At 41.0% G+C, this 23051-nt stretch overlaps 1 long non-coding RNA gene across 3 annotated transcripts in view; it reads right to left on the bottom strand.

Moving 5' to 3' along the window:
- LOC120750433 (uncharacterized) overlaps positions 1 to 19831 on the bottom strand; it is an 86569-nt gene extending 66738 nt beyond the window's left edge. For 2 of the 3 annotated variants that reach the window (XR_005699983.2, XR_009207660.1), the window contains exon 1: positions 19750 to 19823. This is a non-coding gene — a long non-coding RNA (uncharacterized LOC120750433). Of the gene's footprint in view, positions 1 to 19749 lie in introns of all 3 variants that reach the window. The other variant, XR_005699982.1, reaches the window with a different exon arrangement.
- Between the last annotated feature and the right edge of the window lie 3220 nt (positions 19832 to 23051).

The following is a 23051-nucleotide window of genomic DNA, read 5'->3' on the forward strand; positions in this document are numbered from 1 at the left end:
GATACGGAACTCCAAAAGAAAATGATTTGTTTTAAAAAACAACCCTGGAAAGGCTGGCTAAATGTTCTCGTGCTTTATTTAGACGTCAGAATATAGCCCATCAATTTCCATTCTCCTAAACCTGGATAAAGAACAACAAACTAATTAAGAAAGTAAAAAATAAGTGGCTGGCAACAAAATTGCTGAACTGACAGCCTGGTAAGTCATCTTAATCGAGTATTATCATGGCAACAGTTTAGACCTCTGATTTTTTGACTCATGTCACAAATTGCATTGTGACAGCTCTGTTGAGAACTCATTTTTCCTCTGACAAGCTCTTGTTTTCACATCTGGAAGAGAGGGGTGACCAGGAGTTCAAAATTCAGTGGTCTAAAAAGTGCATGACTGAAAATACTTGAAGAGCAGCAGTGAAGAGAGTTGGGATTTAAAAGCCAGGTTCCTGGAGCCTTGGTGATTCCCCACTTCTTAGTGCCTCTTCTTAAACTTGCTCAGTTCTAGAGCTGCTCTTTCAGCTGCTACACCCTGTTGCTTTGGATTTAGATCTCAGGGTCAAGCAGATGAAGATATTAAGACCTTGAAAGACAGTGAGGGAGAGTCCTCCTGAGATCCCGTGATCTCACCTACCAGAATGGTCCACGTGCGTTTTGTTGCTGCATTACCAATAGGCATAAAAAGCTATGCCCTACACCTATTACATTTCCTAATCCATTCCCATTCAGCAAAACATTGAGGAATACAGAGGGAGTTTCCACAAAGTCTAACATCATGATTCCTCCCACCTCCAGGCTCTTCATTTATTTAGGACAGACGGTGCAAAACACTTCTGAGTGCTTCCTCTCTCAGTTTGCTGCAGAGACATCCTACAGTGACTACATTCAGAGGAGCAGGGCAACATTTAAGTAGGAAGATCCCTTGGACTTAACTACTACTTGGATTCTAACTTCACTGTGAAGTGAAATACTGCCTAAATAGTTGGATTACTGTATATTTACTCTACTACACCTCAATTATCCCTAGTTTCATTGACTGCTGTTTTAGCACTTGTGTACTGCTACGTAATATGCTGTCTGCCTGTAAACAAAAGACAAATTTAGGTTGCTAAATTACTCTTTTGTTTAACCCCTGTCCTTTAAATGGCATGCTGTTGAGATACCGCTGTCTCCTTGGTAAACACCCAGATTTCAGTGGCACAGGAAACGTCATAAATGCACGGTGATGTCCAGCACAACGCAAAAAGAAAGAACTCACATTATTTTTCCCACAGCCTGTGGGCATGCACCCACATATTCTCTGTGAACAAGCTCCCTCCTGTGTAATTTCCAAGGAGGAAACTCTCTCCTGATCAGCTGCGCTCTTTAAACAAGGCAACATATATTTTGTGGGTTGTACAATACACATGATTTTTTTCCCCTTTTTTTATATACAGTGCATTCTATGCAGTGGTGATCTGTGCAAAGGGGTGTTTCTAGGTTGCCTTAAACTTCTATCCTCACTTTCCATGTAACATTTAAACAAACAAGAAGACACTGCTACTCGAACAAGGTCAGAGAGGTCTGCAGATGGTCTATTTCCCCAGCTTGCCTCTGACTCCACATAGCTTTGCAAATCAGTTGCTAGATATATTTTGATTATTTTGTACTTTAATGGATCATGTACAAAGAGTCCACCCTTCACATCACAGTCATTAATTTTTTCTGGAGTCTGATGGCAAAAGCAGGTAGAAGGGGGTGTGTGTGTGCGCGCACACCAGTGTATACACGTGTGCTGATTGAAAAGTGATGGATTATTTTCATGTGGTAAGAAACACAATGTTTTCTTTAGCACAGCAGGATATTCTGTTTGCAAGGTCTAACAGTGAAATATTATGCATATCTGGAGCTGGCTCACTGCCAAAAACCTAACAGCAGAAATCAGAAGAGATTTTGAATCTGAATCTTAAAAAACCAGCACAGCCCTACAAAGCAACTAATGAGACATTCAAAACAGAAAAGCACTTGTACTAAAGCATGATTGCTGTCATATATGTCATCATTTACAAAACAGTAAATAATTATTCATCTAAAATGTTACCTTGAACTTCAATTTAAAATATAAATATATTTTCAATGGCTTCTACATCTGTGCTGATACAGGTTTATTTATCATGACCTAAAGTAAATTAGGTGATAGATTTCCCAAGCTCAAAGAAGCAATCACTTAAGAAGCAGGTACAATCAAAAAACAAAACAAAACAAACCACACAAACCCAAACAACTTGTATAACCTCAAAACAGGAAATGCATGAGAACTGTAACACACCAAACTAGAATACACTAGCCCAGAAAAACACCAAAATATTTTCATTCGGCTCTTGGGAGAGAGGACGGCATTGTGCATAAAATTCAACCAAAGGGAGCTGAGCTGGGGTCCAATCAGACCCTGCTGGAGCTTTCTCATTTACTTCACTGCTGGACAAACTAAGCACTGCCCTTTAAAAATCAGCCTTTGAGGTCTTTTTTTAGCGCTAAGGTTCAATTAAATAGGGTGGGAGAAATACCAGAGTACAGTCAACACTCTGATCCTTACATGCATATTACCTATGAAAAGGCAAAAAGAAGTTCACTGGATGATGGTGTACTGGTTCCCACAGCACACACTGTTGTGGCTGTCTGGGATCTTACAGCTTGCACTGCGAACTTGCAAAAACCCATTCAGCTCCAGGGGACATAACTTCCAGCATGGGGTCTGTAAAAACAACTCTTCCCTCAGTGTGCACTCGTTCCTTGATTAATTTATTGCACTTGACAAATTACTAGACAACCCTGGACAGTGTGGGTAAAGGAACTTATATATATATATGCATTTGCATGTGACCAAGTGAAGATATTGTTTACCATCAGCAAGCCCTTCTGGAAAATCTCACTCAAGCTCTCACGGTGCATCTTTATTTCCACTGCATCCCTTTTATCACCAGATCTTCACACTGGGGTTCAGAAAAATGCTTACGGTACTGGAGAGTTTATTAAAAACAGGCTAGTGGTTTTATCAACAGAGTTAATATTCTAAGAGCAAAAGATTTAGCGTCAGGACACAATCAACGTCTGGACTATTAATATGGAAACTGCAGCATTTTGAAAAAGGAAAACCTAGGAAGTCAGGATATGCATTTAATAAACTTCCAAAGTAAATCACGCCTGTTTTTATAATCTGATTTTGTTTAAAAATGAGAGAAAGCCTACTAGAGATTTAGAAACCATAATGGCAAGACACAAATATTTCTGTATACTTTGAATATAGAGTTTTTCACTTGCCGTGTTGCATTTGTTTTGATACGTTACCTCAGGACCCTTATTTTGAAATCATTAGAAACGGGTTTGAAGTAACAACTGTTCCTGCCCCCAAAAAAAAAAAAAAAAAAAGTCTACCAAGTGATGAATTGCCATTTTCATCTGGCAGGATACATTACAATTGGGAATTTTCTGCTAAGTTTCCACTAAGGATTTTCATTGTTATATTTTGATACACAGAAGTTGACTGGCACATCTTTTCAAAATCTTTCCTGTATTTTCCAAACATAACTAGCATATAAAAAGAACCATAATACGTATTATGGGAAAGCAGCACAACGATATAAAAGACTTCCATACTAAGAGCAGACGGAAAATGGTAGTTATTATTAATTTAGAAAAAACAAAAGAGCTACCCAGCATTTCAGTAATGTGGCAAGTTGTGTGCTATTGAGGGAAAGAGGATTTTATAATTGGATTTTAGAGTAATTTAGGAGACGAGATAAGCTGTAATGGTTGCATATTAGAGGTTAAAACTACAGCAGAAACTCATAACGTAAGGGTTCATTGCACTGAGGAAAACAGAACAAAGGAAACAATACAGGAGCAGCCTGGCATAGGTGCAGCAAGGTAAGTATGGGCTACACAAAACTGAGAGGATTTTATAATAAAATCTACTTAAAAACGTATCAAGCAGCATTCCTTCCCTTCACAAGGAGCTCCTTTAAAAAGTAATTATATGTATGCACATATATATTATCCTATATATATATGAACTTCCTAACCTGGGCAGACAGTAACACTGATTTTAGGAGAGGAAAGAATGACAGAAAGCATTTACATCTTCCTCACTAATAATGACAAAAGGATGTATCACAACGCCACCAAGCATGGACACGGCCCAAAACTTTTGCACGAGGAATCACTGAAATTTCAGGACACAACAGCTCTGGAGAGCAGGGGTACTTTTCCCTTCTAAATTCTTCCCTGTGCAAACGGAGACACAGCAGAAGACAAAGGCTAAGGGCTTCCCACAGACCTCTGTGCAGCTCCCACCAACTCTGCTGATGCTTCCCACACCTTCTCTGAAGGCTCAAACTCTTTTCCCCTTCTCCAGCAGTCAAGTCAAAACTTGAACTGACCCAACCTCCAGAACTTCGGCAGCTCCAGCCACTTCTGGAGCACACAAGTCACGCAGGCAGCACTTTGCCAATGGAGGGGAGGGAGATGAGAGGAGGAGAGGCCAGAAACAAAAGCTAGGCCATCAAAGTGGTGCAGGGCAGAGCTTGAGACAAGTGATCATTAATAATAATCCTTTTCTGGGACTACTGCCTGCAAGAAGCCTGGTTGACACAGCAAGGCAGAATCCTGACCCAAGCCAGCGGGCCTGGGTGCAACACGAGTGAAGGGCAGTTGCTTTTTAAATATAAGCTGCTGCATCCCTGCAATCTGCAGCACGTCAGCTAACCAGCCAAGTGCCATTATTTAGTTGGGGGTGGGAGAGAAAGGGAGAAATATCCTCCGGAGTTTTTTTCCAGGCTGATGGCAGAAGGCACTTTCGGTTTCCATCGCGGGCAGATTCAGCAGCAAAATGGAGCAGTTGTGACCAAGTTCTCAGTTGTGACAAGTGAGCACAAGCTCAAGATTGGTTGGTTTATATTAAATGAAGACCCAGCTTTGGAGTTTTCAAAACCAGGTGTCTAATTTTTTTTTTTTTTTTGGTGGGACTTTGCCAACATTGAGATATTTTATGTTTGCCAGCTGCCAGTCTCAGTTTGGAAAGCATAGCTTCCTCACTTAGTGATGCAACTCCATAGGCATAACAAATTATGTACACGTTTGGCAAGCAGCTTTGAAAAGAAAAAAAAAAAGGGGGAAAAAAATATGTATTCTATGCCAAGAAATGCGAACACTTGCAAAAATACAGTAGTTTATCAGAGGAAAAACAGTTTCCCCTCCTGTTCGCCTTCCAAGGATTTAGCTGGGGAATGTTCACCTGAGCAATCCAAACTCCCAGCATTCCAGAGGTAACGGGGAGCAGGGGGTGGGAAGGAAAGCAAGCAAGCACATAATTTCTGCGTGGTGAATTCCCGCCCTGTGGCTTCTCCCAGCAAACACCAGCAGGGTAAATAACCCAAGCCTTAAGGAAGCAAAAAAAAAAAAAAAAAAAAAAAAAAATTAAAAAATCTCTTTTAGAGGGTGCAGGCTCACTGTTGCCGTCCTTAGAATGAAGGATACTTCAAAGGTGGAGGGCTCCTTCGTTACCAGTGCTTGGCTACCCCCTGCTGGGCTCCCACGGCTCAGAGCCTCTTGTTCCACCAGGCAGCAGAGCATCCCAAACGCACCGGGCTCACCACCGGGGTAAGCTTCCCGACCCAAACCAGGCTTTACCCCTGCTCAGTACGGGGAAAAATGACACAGCCCGCTCAGCTGAGATCACAGGGATGGCTGGTTATCGAACTGCAAGACTTTATTCTTTAATGTCGTAATATAAATGTATTTTTTGTATTGCGGATTTATCATAGACCTCCCCCGAATTCTGAGTGGGAACGTGTCTGAGGAATGAATGGTGCGCTCAAGAATCAAATGAGACCCCCACACAGGAATGTTCCAAAAACCAAATATTTTTCCAGTAAGTATAGAACTCTAAGGCAGAAAATTTCCTTTCTAATGCTGCGTAAATTGGATGAGCACATCTGAAACACTTTCCTCAGCTTGCTTTAAAAGCATTCCTCAAATACAATTCAGAACAGAAATTCCCGGTACAAACCCCTTATTTATGTATTTTGTGGATAAATTTAAACAGGAAAATGTGCTGCAAGAAGTGTTCAAACAACTAATAGTTCCTGTAAACCAAAAATATATTAAAAAACAGAAAAATGAAAAGAAAAAGATTAGTTGTTTTAAGCTATAACACAGCTGTATGCAACTAAAGCCAGAAACATGTGAAATTAAATTGGATTTTGGGGCAGGGGGTGGGGTAGTGTGCAGTGGGGTTAAGTTTACTAGTAATTCAAATCCTTTCTTCCAAGTTGCAAGATGTTGTTACTGACACTTTTATTTTTCTTTCATTCTGTTTATTTTTGTGAACAAGGCAGAAAAGAAATTGTTATTTGAACCATATTAACAGAGGCTGCATGTGCTGGCTTAAGGCTCTTGCTTAGCCAGCTTCTATGTAGCAGAAGGGTAAAAAAAAAAAAGGGGGGCAAATATCCTTTCAGACATTTATTAGTGTCACATAAATAGCAGAATTCTATATACCAACAGATTAATAATAGGCTGAATTAGGCTCTTTGATTTCTAAATGCTGCTAAGACACTGTCCCCCTTGTTCTTTTATCTAAATAAAGCATGTGTAGCAAACAAATATTCCCCTTGTGTTACCACAGGAAAAGGGAAGAAGTTTTCATGAAACAGAGTTGTAAGGGGATCATATTACTGAACTAGAGTCACATCTCTCCTATAAACTGTTGTCCTTTATGCTGCCTGTCCTCTGCAAGAAGAGGAATGGCAGCAGCAGACTTTGAGGTGGGAGGGGGAAGAGGATACTGTGCCTGTCTGTTAGTCAGCAGGAGCCGTCAGCTAAAGGGGATGGGTTAAAATCCACAGTTCTCAAAATCTAGACAACTAATCTGTTGGGTTTTTGGTTTGGGGTTTGTTGTTTGGTGTTTTTTTTCCCCTATATTTAGATTCTGGTTTGTGCTCAGGACGCATAACCTTTTCAAAAGGTTCACTCCTGAAAGGACAGAAGTGCAAAAAAAAAATATTTCAAAGCTGCAACAAGGAATAGAGGTATCTGATCCTTCTGCTGCCACTATTGACAGGAGGCCTTTGCTTTACTCAAAATGGCTTTGTCTCTGCTGCAGATGTGTTCACAACTTATCTGAAAGGAGAAGGCACTTATTTAAAAACAGAGCCAGAACCTATCACTAATCTGACAAGTTTTCCACACAGCTCCAGCCCAAGTTTCTCTCCACTGTTTAACAGTGGCCACACATTGCTAGAAAATGAACAGGGCGCAGGAAGCATTCAGAAAGAATGATTTTTCTATGTCTAGGATGAAAGTGGATGGAAGGATATGTCTGTTTCACTCAGACTGAGGACCAGGAATCCCCACTCCATCCCATCCTGCAGTCCTGGCTCCTAAGTGGGCAGACCTGGAGAAAACCTCCTGTGTGCCATGGGATGCTGCCACAGTTCACCCCTGAGATTCTCCTGAAGGTTCCTGCATCTCATCCCAACAGAGTGCTGGGAGTAGACTGGGATGCACATCCAGAGCTCAAAGCTAAGTAACATTTGCAGTTGTGGGAGTTTATCTTAAATATTCCCTAGAACTGCATCCAGCCTTCGGTTTCGGTGTATGTCCTCGTCTTCTTCTTGTCACCTCTTCTGTGTTACCACACAGACTCCACACAGGGCTAAATATCATTTTCATACTGGCTCAGACTGCAGAGATCTTTCCTAGAGCGACACAAAGTCTAACTGATGTCATCTCTAAAGTTAGTTACCCTTCTGCTAGTCTGCTAGCAGCGTTTCTCCTCGGCTTCTGTCCTAGCTTGCTTGCAGACATCTTTTTCTGGAAGGTGCAAAGATCTCGGATCTGTCAGGCACTGCCTAGCCACTCCACTCACATTCACAACCTAGCCACCTAGATTCTCTGATGGTACCTCAGCATGACTTTGTGTGGCATTCCTGTGTGAAAACCTGTGAGGTGCACTTGATTGCAGCCTTCCTTGTGATAAGTGGAGAATGCAATAGCTAGGAAATTTGGGAGAAACAGGGGGATTGCAGGTATTACTCCTGCATCAGATTTAGATATGAGCAGAGGAAGAATATGAAAGACGTGTGGAATACATGGGAAATCAGGAAAGAGAGAGAGGAGCTCACACAAAAACTGTCTACTTTGGATAAATCAGTAGTCTTGATTATTTTCTAGTCATTTTCAGTTCAAACACTATGAATTATCCAAGCTGCAATATCAGTAAATTAGCTCCAACACATCCCACAGCAAATCACAAGAGGTATCGCCACAGTTCCCAGCAAAATCAATGACTTGTGGTGGCAGGGTTCACTTCTGGTTCCAACATCTGGCTGGAATTTTACGCGTGCGAAGTCTGTGATTTGTACAAACAATTACTTTAGAGAAACAAAAAAAATCTTTGCAATTCACCATGTCATAACCAAACCATCTGTCCAGCAGGCCACTATGGGATCATGCAGATAGAAAAGAAGGCAGAAGGTGGCCCATTTTGTCCAGTATGTTTGGTTCAAAATATCTGCTTTCGTCTTCATCATCAATAACAGGAGATTATTCACATTACATTGTAAGTCCACTAGAGACTAAAGGTTTTCTCCTGCCAGCTGAATTATATCCACACCATAACTGTCAAAATTGCAAGCAAAAAAGCTTAGCTACTGAAGCTCTGTCTACCCCACAAAACAAAGGAAATCAAGACAGCTGAATACAAGAGTCAGTATTTTATGTGCAAAGCCAGTATGCTGCATGCACGTGTTATTAATAACATTCCTTCATTTTTCAAAAAAACTGGAAGCATTGGATATATGAAATTGTTATGTTTCTTTTAGCCCAAGAGAAGGCAAATCCCAGAATATGTATGTTCAAGTCAAATCAAAAGCATTCAGATCCTATCACGAGTTCAGTTTCTTATATGAATGTGAGTAACTCAGTGTACATATGGCACTCTTGCCAGAACAAATTAACGTTGAAAGCTGAGACATGAGAGACACCTTCCTCAGCCAAGTTGTGACTATCCTTGCCTAGAGCACACAGTACATGGCATTTAAAAGGGTCTGTCCCACAGAATGAGCTTTCCTGGATTTTGTCATGTTCCCAGAAAAAGAAAAAAAAAAAAAAACAAAAAAGATGAACGGGCAGCAACATAAACATAAGCCTTGCTGAGAAGGCAGCATTTTAGATAACTTGTACTATATCATTCTGGTACCCCTCACTTGGCAAAACACAGGCTTAAAACATATGTTAAGATAAGGGTTTGTTCTCAGATAGTTTTTAGCATGATCAAATAAACACAGAAAGCAGGGTGACCTTAACTAAAAGGTCATTTACATTTGTCTGTCCTGCCCTCAAAGCAGGATGAGCTGCACCATGTTATTTTTGACAGATATTTGTATAAGCTGCTCTTCAGAATCTTCGGTATAGATTCAGCAATTCGCTCAGACAATTTGTTACACCACAAATGTAGATGCACCTGCACTCCACGAAGCACCATGTGATGGCTTCAAAAAGATTCCAAAGGTCTTAGAGACTACTGAAACAGGAAGAGTAGGAAAGGTCAAAGACTGTGTCCTAGTTGGGCAAAATGAAAGAGTATTTGTTATTTAACAATTATGTTAGGAAAGCAAGCAAAGCCCCAGGGGCTCCACTGTCCAAAGCTCTCCAGGTTAATAAGCACACCCAAGAGAAGAGACATTCATCCAAGCTGATACGAAAGCAGCTTCTACCATCTTTCCACAGACCCTTCAACACTCACAGCAAAGTTTCTGGGCAATCTGAACAATAACAACCTGCACCTGCAGGCAGTGACCAACCCCTGTGCAGAGCTGAGGGTGCTGCACACCACAGCCAGACAGAAATAAAACTCAGGGCAACCTCCACAAGTGTGACAGAACTCATTATAAAATGCAGACTCTAAAGAAGGCGTTTATTTTAACTTCACACAGATTTGTAAATTTAAGAGATCCTTTAACAGGCTATGTAATTTTACTTTTTTTTTTTTTAAACTGAACAACAGATTTAGAGGGTATAAAATCTCAAGGATTTTTCCCGAGCTGCTGGTAATGCAGAGCCAGAAAAAGATGCTTTATTTTTACTGCCATGATGACACTGGGCTTACCAGAGGAACAACTTCTGTCATGTGGAAAATCAGGAATTCCTCCTCTTTTTTTTCCCCTGATGCCTACTAGAAGGCTGGCTGGCACACGAGCAAACCCGCCAAGAGCAATGTGTTGTCCAACGTAATTTCCATCCTCCGAAATGACTTAGTCTGACTTTTCATGCCACTCACAATTTGTTTCACGAGGTGCACAAAGGCCTCCACGAGCAGCACCCCTCTCTAAGGCATTGTAGCTAATCCTAAAAAAGGCTTCAGCTCACCCATGCACTGAGGCTTGGCCGCAGAGCGCCAGCAGCTCTGTGGTGAGGTGGTATTTTCAAAGGGATACCCTGCAGGAATTGGAGAGATTTTTTGTTGGCAATAACACTACCGAGCAGAGCAGGCAAGTTTACTAACTGCATAGAGTATTTTTTTATACCTATGTGCATAGCCTGATTTTTTTTTTTTCTCCTTTTTTAAACTTAGACTCCTGCAACCAGCTTTTCTATTGACATAGTAACAGGGGAGTACGCTTTAACTTACTCTTTTTCCATAAAGGAGAAGTCTTGTGAGAATTGGCGTATTTTTACCCTTAGAATGATCTCTGCTTTTATATGCCTAATTAAATTTTAGCAGTCCCTTGCTTAAATAAAGATTTATTAGCTCTTAAAATAGTAGCATAATTCTTCTTCCACCTACACACTATCCTTTAACGCATTTACAAGCAGACTCGCTTATCCACTACAAAAAAAAAAAAAAAAAAAAAAAAAAAAAAAAAAAAAAAAAAAAAAAAAAAAGTGGATGATTTAATGGTGTTATGTTATTGACGTCAATTACTAAACTTGACAACAGAGCTTTCTGAAGGTACTACTCTTCAACCCTGGAGCTGTCAAAACACTTGAAGAAAGAGAAGCAGTCAGTCTTAGAGATCAAGTACTCAAAAAAGTTCAAATAACAGACGCAATCAGCAGATTTCAGCCCCACGTTTGGACTCTGCCATAGCTGTGATATGAGCCAACACATCAACAGTCGAAGGAATCCAGGGAATTATTTTAAGGAGATGAAATTTGTGTCATCAGAAGCACCTACTTATACATTACTTCTCGTTTCTCTTTGTGTACAAGAAAGACAAAACCAGTACATAACACTTTTGTACACGTAAATTTATATATATACACTGACAGAAAGAAAAATAGTAACACAGTAAAGCACTACATTTGCGAAACTAATGGAAATAAATTCTTTACAGTTCTGGGGTTTGTTGTTGGTTTGTGTTTTTTGTTGTTTTTTTTTGTTTGTTTGTTTTTTTGTTTTTTTGTTTTGTTTTGGTTTTTTTTTGTTTGTTTTCTTTTGGTTTGTGTTTTTTTTAAAGCTCATTTATTCTCCAGGATTAGAAGATCAGTAGTTTGTTAGTCTTCCATTAGTTTTACTTTACTACAGTCCTGCTTGCTAAAATATTTACATCACAGGGAATATCCTTTTCACCGAGCTGTAAAACCTCACCTCTCTACCCTGCACACTGACATCTTTGCACCTTGTAAACACCACCACTACAAGCAATTGTGTTCCATGTGTTTGTCAGATTGCATCAGGAATGCTGAATTTCATATCTTCCTGGATTTTATATCTTCCTGCTATAGTTTTAACATAGTTCAGCAAAAACTGAAGCTTTAGGTAATTTTGAATATATTTTAAGTGTGAGAGATGATTCGCTCTCTTAATTTCACTGTTCTACGCCAGATTCTCTTTCAAAAGTCACAAAAAGCAGGTCACTCAAAAGCATTCAGTGTATGAGTGTCATACAGCTGGCCTCACAAATAAATCAGCATACAAAATCCCCTCTTACTGAAATTTGTCACAGTAAACATCAGAAGCTGTAAAGTGAAACTAAAAGGAAACTGCCTTGTTGTGCAATTTGCGTGCATGTGTGCCCAAACACACACACACCCCACGTACAGCTTCGTACTTTTCCATATATGTGCTATATGTTCAAAGAGCAACTTGCTGCAGCCTAGATGCCACCAAAATCTGGAGCAGACATGAGCGAAAAAGCCTGGAAAAATTCAGTCTTATAGCAACAGTGTTGTAATATCAGGATGTATTATTCCTTCACCTTGCAATCTTAATTACAGCCACCAAGTGCTGAGAGTACCTCTGTTTTTCATGCATGTATGTCAAGGTCTAGGGAATATGTTAAATGTCTATATGACATGAACATACACAGGTCAAATCATGTGAAAATCTGTGTGAACAACAGTGACATAGGAAAGAAGGCACATCTACATGTCCTCTGCATCCAAGGCTGCTCTTCAGGCAGCTTTTGGATGATGCCTGGGTAAAGAAAACCTTGCTGGATGAAGAAGAGAGCCACACACACATCTAAGACCAGGATTTATCATTGGGAGCCAAGCTGGCCACATCCACCTGGATTTGATACCATTTCTGGGCTCCCTCTGGCACTAACTCCAGGAGGAGTATTCCAGGGGCAGGAAAAATCTAGTAATCATTATTGACAATCCTGGAACAAGTTGCTGTTTGGCTTGTTTGGAGAATGCAAAATTCCCAGTTGAGGAAGTATGTTACTGATCTGAAGATATTTAGGTATTTAAAGTGCTAAGACCCTCAAAGAGATGTAAAAAAAAAAAAAAAAAAACAACCCAACCCCCCCCCCCCCCCCCCCAAAAAAAAAAAAAAGCACAAAACAAGCAAACAGAACCCACAAAAAATAAAGCCACAAAAAAACCCAACAAATGAAGCGACTCTTGGATATCAGTCCAGTGAGGCGGAATAAGTCTCTAATTCTGTCTCAGTTTTCGAGGTACAGGTAACAGTATTTTTCAAGATGCATACGTATGTAATATATAAGCCCACGTGCTCTTTTCTTAAACCATTATCTACAAACCCACAATGGAATGCTTACATAAAAGAATCCTCTGGAATAATTGCTTCTGTAAAGAATTACCCTTCTATATGATTATGGCTGCCAGGAAGACAATACTGTATTTACAAGAATGGACAAAAATATAATGGTAACTTCCCAACAAAAGTTTCATCTCTTAATATCATAGCACACATTTCATTGCTGAAGACTTGGTGTTTCAGATGGTAAGAACGTGGGTACTGCAACAGCACTGAAGCAGACAGCAAGTTTTTGTATCTTTTCTCTCTACAAAACAGCACTCTAATGGGAAACCTCTGCTGCTCAGCAACCAGGCTGGGATGCTCAAAGGAGTCATCCAGCTCCTAAGAAATTCCATAGGAATTATCACTGAAGTTTTTTTAATTGCTGGGTTGTTTTTTTTTTTTTTAATCAGTCACTTCAGTAAGGGGAAGGTCATGATTTCTGATGGCATCTCCCAGATTTTCATTGTTAAAATGTGCCTTTGGCACCGTGAGCCACCAGCATCCATAACTCCTGCACACCTTTGTCACATGTACCCGTCAGCGGTGGCCCCTGCCATCTCAGAGTGCACATATTCCACTTCAGCCTGGTGCACATACCACTGCTGCTTGCAGTGGGAAAGGAAGATCCAGAGCATTACAGGGTGGAAAAAGGGAAAAACAAAGCACAGCACAACAAGCGCCCACCCAACACCCTCCAAAAGGGGAATTAAGTGTAAAGAGAAGGAGCCACAGGTGTAGCTGGCCTAGCTGGGTACCTCCAAGAAGTGTGAAGTCCCTCCTCCAGCTAATCCCAGCAGATGGTAGCCCTCAGGTAGAACAAGATCATACCACACTGGCATCAAGCAGATCATCTTAGCAGGTGGAAGGAGAAATGGCTGTTCATGAAACTCACATAGCTTTGGGGGCAATGACTGGCAGGAGGTGTAGGGGAACAAAAAGAAAGAACAGAAATAAATGGAGGGGATTGGAAGACAAGTCATAGTTGTTCCTCACCATTATAGCCAATGCTGTTCCAAATTTATGAAACTATAGTAAGCACACAAACATAACAGAAAGGTATGGGTAAATACACACGGTCCACATTTCAACTCAGTGAGGAAAATCAAATTTTTTTTCCCAACCTTCTCCCAACAGTCATTCTTGAGAATGAGAGGACACTTGTGCGGCTTCACCAATAGACCATAAATAAAAATTTACTTCTGCTGAAGTAAGTGAGATCACAGAGGACACATTTAATGGGGTAAGAAAGACGGACTGCAAGATACAGCCCTTTTCCATCCAGCCATAAAAGCCCACTGCATGTACCCAGTTCTTTCTTCTTTATGAATCTAACAACAGAAATAATGATTGTGTTATTCAGATTCTGTCTAGAGGAATGAAATCCCCAAACTTTAATATCCCATTTAAAATACTCCTTTATTCATGGTGTACTTTCTTGTGCAATGCACCACAGAATGAGTCTAAAACCAATCCTCCAAATGCAGAAGTCTCATGCAGCATCCCCAGAACTCTCCCATTTGCTTGTAAAATTACATTAAATGACTTATTTCAGAAGTGAAGAAGAAGGAGCTGCTTCTTGGGACATTCAGCCTATCAAAACACAAATAATTAATGGTTGAAAATACGTTTTGTTTAATAATTGCTGTTCTTCATTAGTGTGAACCAAGGACACAGACTATCTGAGACAATAGCATCTGCACCCCATATTTCATTATCACCAAACTTCACATTTCACACAAAAGCGTAACTAGCAAAGCCTTACAGCTTTAATTAGTTTCTGCCATAGCTGTGAAGGTCAGCCAATTATTGTGTGTGAAATTTCAATATGAAGCGGCTGAATTGAAGACAGCATTGCAACATTGTGAAACTCTGCAATGCTGTAAATCTAGCATGATAGAAGCTTTTTTTCAAAGAAAAACACCCACAAAACAACATAAATTAATCATCAGGTATGCACAGCTTCAAGGCTTATTGGCTAATTTAACACATGTTAGGTGGGGGGAAAAAGGTAATTTTTGATATCATATTATGCTTTGCAAGGTTTCTTCTTATCAGTGTCACCAACCACGACAAAACACTTAGTTGGGTCCTCATTTCTAGGAGGAAAACACAGGGGTTTTGCGAGATTCAGAGTCCTACTGTCAAGAGAAAACAATAGCATCGGGCAGATGAATTTCATCCATCTAGAATGAGAGTCATGAGATATACAGCAGGCCCTGAAAAACCAAGCCTTCCAAAACTTGGCTTATTTTGCTCCAGCCTCATGGCTGGCTTTCATGTACATGTGTGTTGGCATGTAAAAACGCATTAAAGAACTTAGATTCAAAAGATATCCAAGTACTCTGTGCCCCAGCTGGCACAGGGGAAGTAGCAAAGGATGCAAAAGGATGCACACACCTCTGACCCAAGACACGGCCTCTTTGCACATGCCATTCTTGCCAAGCACAAGTAATTTATGCAGCGTGTTGTGCACTGGGACTACAGCTGTGCAGAAGGTACAGCCTGAACCTTGAATGCACTCAAGGCCAGCCTTACTCTCCAATCTGGACAGTGGTTGGTTGTTAAACAGAAATATCCTTTGCATGTTTCTCTTCCTTTTTTTTTTTTTTTTTTTTTTTACAGATTGTAACTCTGAGTAAATATTATCATTTTACACGTGAACAGCCAGACCTTCAAAGATGCATTTGAAGATTTTTTTTTTTTTAATTTGGGTACCACCAGATGACACACTGAAGTCAAATAATAATGACACAATGGTTCTATTCCTCTAGCTCCAGTGAGTTAACAAGACCCATCCTTGATTATAAATTTACAAGTGAGATTACTGGGTTTCAATGGGAGAAAAAAAAAAAAAAAATGAGGCCATGAAGCTTAGGGATCGGGTTTATTTTGTGTGTTGTTTCTATGTTTAAGCCCTTTTTTTTTAAAATGAAATGATCCTGACAGAAAACATATGCAAACTCATTTTTAATCTAGCCTGGGACAGCATATGCAGCTCTAGTAAGCACCATAGCTTTATTCATGTGGAAATACCTGCATGTTTGTATGTATATATGCAGATCACAACCAATTCCCCCTTCCTGTGTCCTATTTTTTTCCTGCCATTGGGAGGACCAGGTAAGTGGCTGTGCAGAGCCTCTGCAGACAAAGCAAAACCAGCAAGGCAGTTTCACTGCTCAGACTCTTTCTTGACTTCCTTCTTTCTTGGCACAAAACACATTTGCAACCGTAACATGACTCACAGCACTTAGTGCCAGAGTTTTTTGTTCTTTATACTTAAAAATAAAATAAAATAAAATGCATAACTAGGATTAGATGCTCAAGCATCGATGTTTATATTCCTGGAGTTACCAGAATCCCCAGTTTTTGGTCGCCAGAGAACTGCATCAAAAGCAGCCTGGGCAGAAGGTGGAGGGAGGTGATTCTTCTCCTGTGATTCCCCACCTGGAACCCAGATCTGGAGGACCCAGCAGAGGAAGGATGTGGATCTACTGGAGGGAGCCAAGAGAAGGGTCACGAAGGTGACTAGAAGGATGAAGCACCTCTGCTATGAAGACAGCTGAGAGAGATGGGGTTGATCCACCTGGAGAAGAAAAGGCTGCAAGGAAACCTCATTGATTTTCCAGTACCTAAAAGGGGTCCAAGAACACTGGTGAAGGGCTTTTGACAAGGGCATGGAGCGACAGGAGAAGGAAGAACGGCTTTAAACTGAAAGAATAGGGTTAGAATAGATATTTGGAAGAAATTCTTTTCTGTGATGTTGGTGAGAACTCTCACTGATTGTCCAGAAAATTTGTGGTTGCCCCAAGCCTGGAAGTGTTCAAAGCTGGGTCAGATGGGACTTCGAGAAACCTTTTCTGGTGGAAAGTGTCCCTGCTTATGGCAGGGGATTCAGAACTAGAGGATCTCTAAGGTCCTTCCCAACCCAAACGATTCCATGATTCTGTATTCACAGATTATTTAGAATTAAAACCATCACCATGGTAAACACGTATTTTCCCTGCCTCTTGAATAATCCCTTAACTAAACCCAGCTAAAAAGAGAGATTGTAAAGTAATTCACAATTTGTTTCCTGCTGCACCTTTTTCAGCATCACCATATAAATCCATGCATGGGAAAAAAAAAAAAAAAAAAAAAAAAAAAAAAAAGCTTAGTTTCCATTGACACAACAGGATGGATACCCTCTAACCAGTAAAGGCTGAGCTGGTTAGAACAGGGTAAATTTAAAAATAAGTATATATATATATATAATGGGGATCATAGTCAATTCTACAGATAAAAAAAAGTGAGCACAGTCTTACAGTTAAGACCCAGATGTTCCATGTGGCACCCTAAAATACTCTGCTCCAATTCCAGAATTTCAGCAGTGCTTCAAGGAGGTCCGGGAGTCTGAATTGCACTTCACCTTAAGTCTAGAGCTCTCTAACACAGGGTTCAGCATATTATTTAAGCTGCCACACCCTCCAGAGCCCTCTGCAGGTACATCAACATCTCTTTGTCAGCACTGCTAAACAAAAGCCTAAAATTACCTGTCAACAGGTTGTTCCTTGGTTTCCCTTTCTATCTAATGAGAAGCATATTAGCTTAGTTTAATACATATTAGCAATAGTTATCTTGTGCAGATAACTTTTAGCCCATACCAGGCAGGTATTTTCTTTTACTGTCCATAGGTAAGAGTGGCTAGCAGCCTAAAATCCAGCTTGAATTTCTAGGTACTGCTTTTGTACTTCTAAACACCAAAGGAGTTAACTGTGCCAGAAATAAAACCATGTGTGTGTCCCAGACATGTACTGTCCATCACAATATGAAACATTCACTGAAATCTAAAATAAAAAATAGAAAAGGAAGGTGAAATAATTAACAGTGGCCCCAAAAATGCTAAAAAAACCCCCATGTATGTGTACATATTTTTGTATTTACGTAAGTTAACTCTATCTTGTGCATATGATACTTTATTTCTCTTAAATAAAATAAAAGAAAATAATCTAAATATATTGTTATTGTTGAGCAACTATGCAGAATAGAATAGGATAACCTGAGTAAAAACCAACTCCAGAACAGAAGTGAAGGGAGGAAAAACAAAACAAAAAAAAAAGGCAAGCCAGACTATGCGCAACCAACACACCTTCACACTGAAGAAAACCACAAATTATTATTAATGAAACAGACTGAAACCTGTCTCAGGCAGTTCCCCCAAGGGAGCAGCAAAGCTCAGTAGCTCAGCTGAGGGCGTCTTTTACTAAAGGTCAGACAAAAACTGCAAGAGAAACCTAGGGGATGTTTTAAAGTTGTTCCCTAAGACAGGGGATGCCTAACGGAGAGTTGTGCAGGTTTCACTGCATCTATTAAACACACACTAAAATATTGAATGTGATAACAGCGGCTGAACGAAACCAAACACGCTCTAAGTGTGATACAAATCATGGTTAGACAACGTAAACAAACACAAAGACACACAAAGCCCTTTTTTCAACCCCAGCAATCGGATCCATCCCCGGAGACGTGCCAGAGGCACTGGCAGCCCACCTTGGTTAAGGACATTGAGGACGGGCAGGCTCTTTGCAAGAGAAGCTTTTCCTGCTAAGAGTCTCCCGAGCTCATTCGCCCCACCCTGGCTCTGCTCCAGCAGCAACACTTCCCTGCAACAGGGTCTCCACTCAGCCCAAACCACCAGGGACAGGATCTCTTCCAGCCAGCCTTGCCAACAGCAGCTGCTCCCAACCAAAGAGTCTCTCTCTGGAGAAAACACTCTCTCAGTGCCAGCCATGCTACAAGAACAGTGGCTCCGCACATCAGCGGTCGCCTTCCAAGAAGGAATACAAGGAAAATCCTCACAGCCAGTCTCCCTCCAATGGGAACAGTTCACAGGTTAATCCAATGAATAATTCCAAGCTGTAGGATAAAATATTTAAAGCAAAGAAAAGGCACAAGATCTTCAGATGTTACCAGTTTTCAAGGCAGCCCTCAAAGCTCACAAGCTCACTGCCATTTGCCAAGGAGGATCAACATGCAGAGTATGTTTAAAAGAAACATGAACAATTGCACCACCAAATCAACAGGGACTTCAAAATTCAGCAAGAATAGGACCAAGTGGAGCTGCTGAGATGTCAAGGTCAATAACTGCAAGTAGAAGTCCACCGTGGTGCCATGATCAACTTACAGCCATTATCACACAAGGAAAAAAACACAGGAATTGTCATATTGGACAGACCCCCTCCATCAGGGAGCCAATATGAAAATCTACAGCTGTTAAGAGAAGGAAACCCTCTGGTGAACACGTAGGGTCTAGCACTGTCCTGAGCTTCCTCCTTGCCCTATTACTCAGAGCACAGTTTCTGTTCCAAAGCTTAAAGGTCTATTTGCCCTCAGGGTTGTTTTTATCTCCATCTAATATGAATGTGCCCAGAAATGTCTAAACCTGACCTAAATTGAGAATTGTGATGATTCATATTGTTGCAGCAGCTCTCTTGTTAAAGGGTAGAAATGAGCTGAGACACAGACCTCTTGTTTATCACAGCATGGAAAGGGTCCTGGTTTATTCCTCGTTACAATTCAGTTATCCTGACCCCAACCATTCACTGACCCTGGCTACAGCAAGCTCCTACTGGAGGTTTCCCTTGCAGCCTCTGACTGCAGGGATCAGTTTGCAGACTCTGACTGCAGCTTTTACCCAGCCAGACTGTGACTGCAGGTTCCAACAACAGGCTCTGACTGCAGACCCAGACTGACCTCAGAACAGGGATTCTCTCTCCTCAGGATCCTTCTTCATGCTCCTCTTCTTCCTCAAGGTTCCTCCTCCACGAATGTCCCCTCAGCAGCTGACCCACTCCCTTTTATCACACTGATCTTTATTGGAAGTACCTGTGACTCATCAGGAGCGAGGCTGCATTGGGTAATTAACACAGCTGTTACCTATCAGAGGTGAGATTACCTGTATTCCCTTCTCCTATGATCAATTTCCACCAGGTTACTTATGCATTGCCCACAAAATGACTCTCTTAACCCATTTCAACTAACTCCCCTTTGATTTTCTGAGATAACTTCTGATTCCTGTTTTTCTAGAACTGTAAACAGGAATACTTAACTCATCTTTTTCATACCATTCTACAAAACCCAGCAGAGTTGCACTGCTTCTGTGAAGAGGATATAGTCCATCCAAAGTCCCTCACTCTTGCTGCAGGCTAAGGGCATGCACACAAGCAATTGCTGTGGGATCAACTGATGTTCAAAAGCTTTTTAACATTCACACCACTGAGCTTCTCACATTCAGAAAAGCCCATCACGAGACTTGCAGTTAATACTTCCTGCTGATCAAAAATTTTTTCAGAAATCCCAATAAGTTCTCAAGTGGATCTTTTCTAGCCATATTAAATCTGCAGAAAATGTGCCAACTAGAGCCTGCGCTACTTTGTGTCTTCTGGCATAATAGATTACTTTAGCACTTTCTTCCAAGGGGTTCAGCCTCCCTAGTTTAAGATCCTTCACGACCCTTATGCATTTATTTTCAGATGGTTTATCACGATGACTTATCATCTGCTAGTAACATTTCTTTTATTGACAAGTCGATCGATCAATGGCTCATCTTTACTGGCTGAAAACAAGATATTTTAAGTGAAGTTAAAAGCAGCAAATCATTGGACTTCTCTGCAATGTCCTTAGCATAACTGTCTGGCAGGCTTCTCCTTCACTGACCCACTGAGGCTTTGAATTCATTGCTGTTTGTGGTTGTCTGATTAGATCTCCCACCATTTCTTTCCTGCAGTATAGTCTGGTCTCTACAGGATTGCTGGAGCTCAGTTCAGTTTTCAGAATGATGTTGGTCTGCTGCAAGTCACTTCTTCAGCTTTAACTTTTAAATAGGCATGCAAGATTTCATACAGTGTGCTCTAAAACAGCACAAGCTTGACTAAAGCTTTTCAAGATGATGTCTCTTAGAGCAGCTTTATCAAATGTTGAAAGTATCATCGTGCTGCGCTGGCCTCTTCCACCCTTCACCTTCTGCTCACCCTCCCATAAGCCTGCACCTAGGGGCAAAGTTACACTGCACAGTCTGGGCAAGAAAGGTGTACGTGTATGGCTGGAGCTCCTCACGTTACATCATTCCCATTGAAGAGGAGGAAAAAAAAAAAAAAAAAGAAAAAAGTAGAAAAGGAAATTCTGGTTTTGATCCTTGTTTTTGTGAAGATACAATCAGAAATATGATCCAAGAGTGCTGACTGAATGGTGTCTGCTCATGCCTTGAAATGTCTGGCAGCATGGGTTGCCACATCATTTTAACTCATTTTTACAGCAAGTCTTTCTCCTTTGATCTAGTAACAATAGACAATGGGATGCATCAAGTGTGTTTCAAGCTCATTCCAGGCCCTCAATCATGGTACAGCAAGGATTTTGATTTTTAATTCTTTTTAAAAACTTACTACGTTTTCTATAGTATACTGTCAACACCCCGTCTACCTAATCTGGACCTTTTTGGATGGCTGGACCAGAAACACGGGAAGGTATTTTCCCTGCCCTGTGTCCAGCCTCTGGCAGTGCCACTGTATTTTTATCTGGGCCACCCTCCTACAGCTAAACTTCAGCCTAAAATCCCTGGGCGAATATGCTGTGCATGCTTCAGCATTTTGCTCAACATCCCTGCCCTGTAACGCAGTGCACCGATGTCTCAGTGGCAGTTTTACACAAGTCCACAAGGAAAGGCATGTCTGAGAAGAGAATAGCCCTAATGGAATGACCTTTACTGGGACTTGACACCTGCTGCCTTGTAAGCTTCCTATGCACACGGCTTAATCCACCTGGAGGCTTCTTTTTGCTTGATGGAAGGTGATAAAAAAGCTGTTAGATTGTAAGCTCTGTCTTAGATTCAAAGCATGTAGGCTCCTTGATATTCTGAAGCTTAGGGTGCACAGAGGGGAAAAATATTTCTTAGTGAAATTCTCAAGTTGCTTATTAGGGATGAACCCTGGACGAAGAAACACTTTATTGGTATGAAAGTAAAGAAAAGGCTTCCTGCTAGGAAGAAGGGGCCCAGTTCCACGGTGCTGCAGACAAGATAATGTAATAGTGATCATAAAGCTTTCCTCAGCAGAGAAAAGGAAAAAAGTAGCCCAGCTCTAGAAATTTACAATCCACAGAGAATCTAGCAGACTGCATTCTGGATGCCTTAAAGGTGAATGCTCTAAAACATGCATCAATCTGCAGTGATGAAAGCCTGTCCCCCTCTGATTATAAATAATTCCCTCTTTCTTTGAGACAACAAAGGTCTAAATCAAAAAGTTCTCCATCAGTGTGATTTTTAGCATGATAGAAAAGGGAGAAAACCAGGGTAAAAGACAAGCCCCACTGCAGCACTGTGCTGGCAGAGCTGCTGGGAGAAGCCAGTACAAAAACCTCAGGACTGGAACAGAAGAGGAATTATTTGGCAGTTAGCTTTTAGAACTTAAAGAGTAAACAGAAAAAGAAAACAGGAAACAAACAAAGCATCCAAACAATCCCCCCAAAGGAACGACCTTCTAAACAGATGATCTCCCTGAACAAAAATGATCTATCACTGACTCCTCAAACTGCACTAGTGAGAAGAGCAGAATAAAAACACAGTGCTGGCTGGGAGCTGAACTCACATTCTTCAGGTCACTACTTCTCGTTCTCTTTCCCCACTGTGCCAAACTCCATCTCCCTCAGGGAAGCAAACCCTTGGAGCTCATCTTCCCTCCTGCCTGAGCCAAGGTGCGCCAAAGCCAGCAGCTCTGGACTTTTACAACCTGGAAAAGGAAATTGTGCAAAACCCGTTACTGCACACCGTGAGAGAAAGCTCGAATAAGCTCTCTTCAGCTGAAAGATTTTCCTAGCAGAAGTCCCAATTTCATACTCCCCTGGGCACTGTCTCTAGGATTTTTATTTTCTCTGCAGGCTAATGTTGACGATCTTCCACCACCCTGCAACCTTCAAACACTTTGTCCTTCTGAAGCTGGCCCAGGGGACTTTGTGTCCAACCCTTTAAAACTCACTGCTTTAAATGGTTGGACACAAAAAGT

Source organism: Hirundo rustica, chromosome 3, assembly GCF_015227805.2.
Source record: "Hirundo rustica isolate bHirRus1 chromosome 3, bHirRus1.pri.v3, whole genome shotgun sequence".
Lineage (NCBI taxonomy): Eukaryota > Metazoa > Chordata > Aves > Passeriformes > Hirundinidae > Hirundo > Hirundo rustica.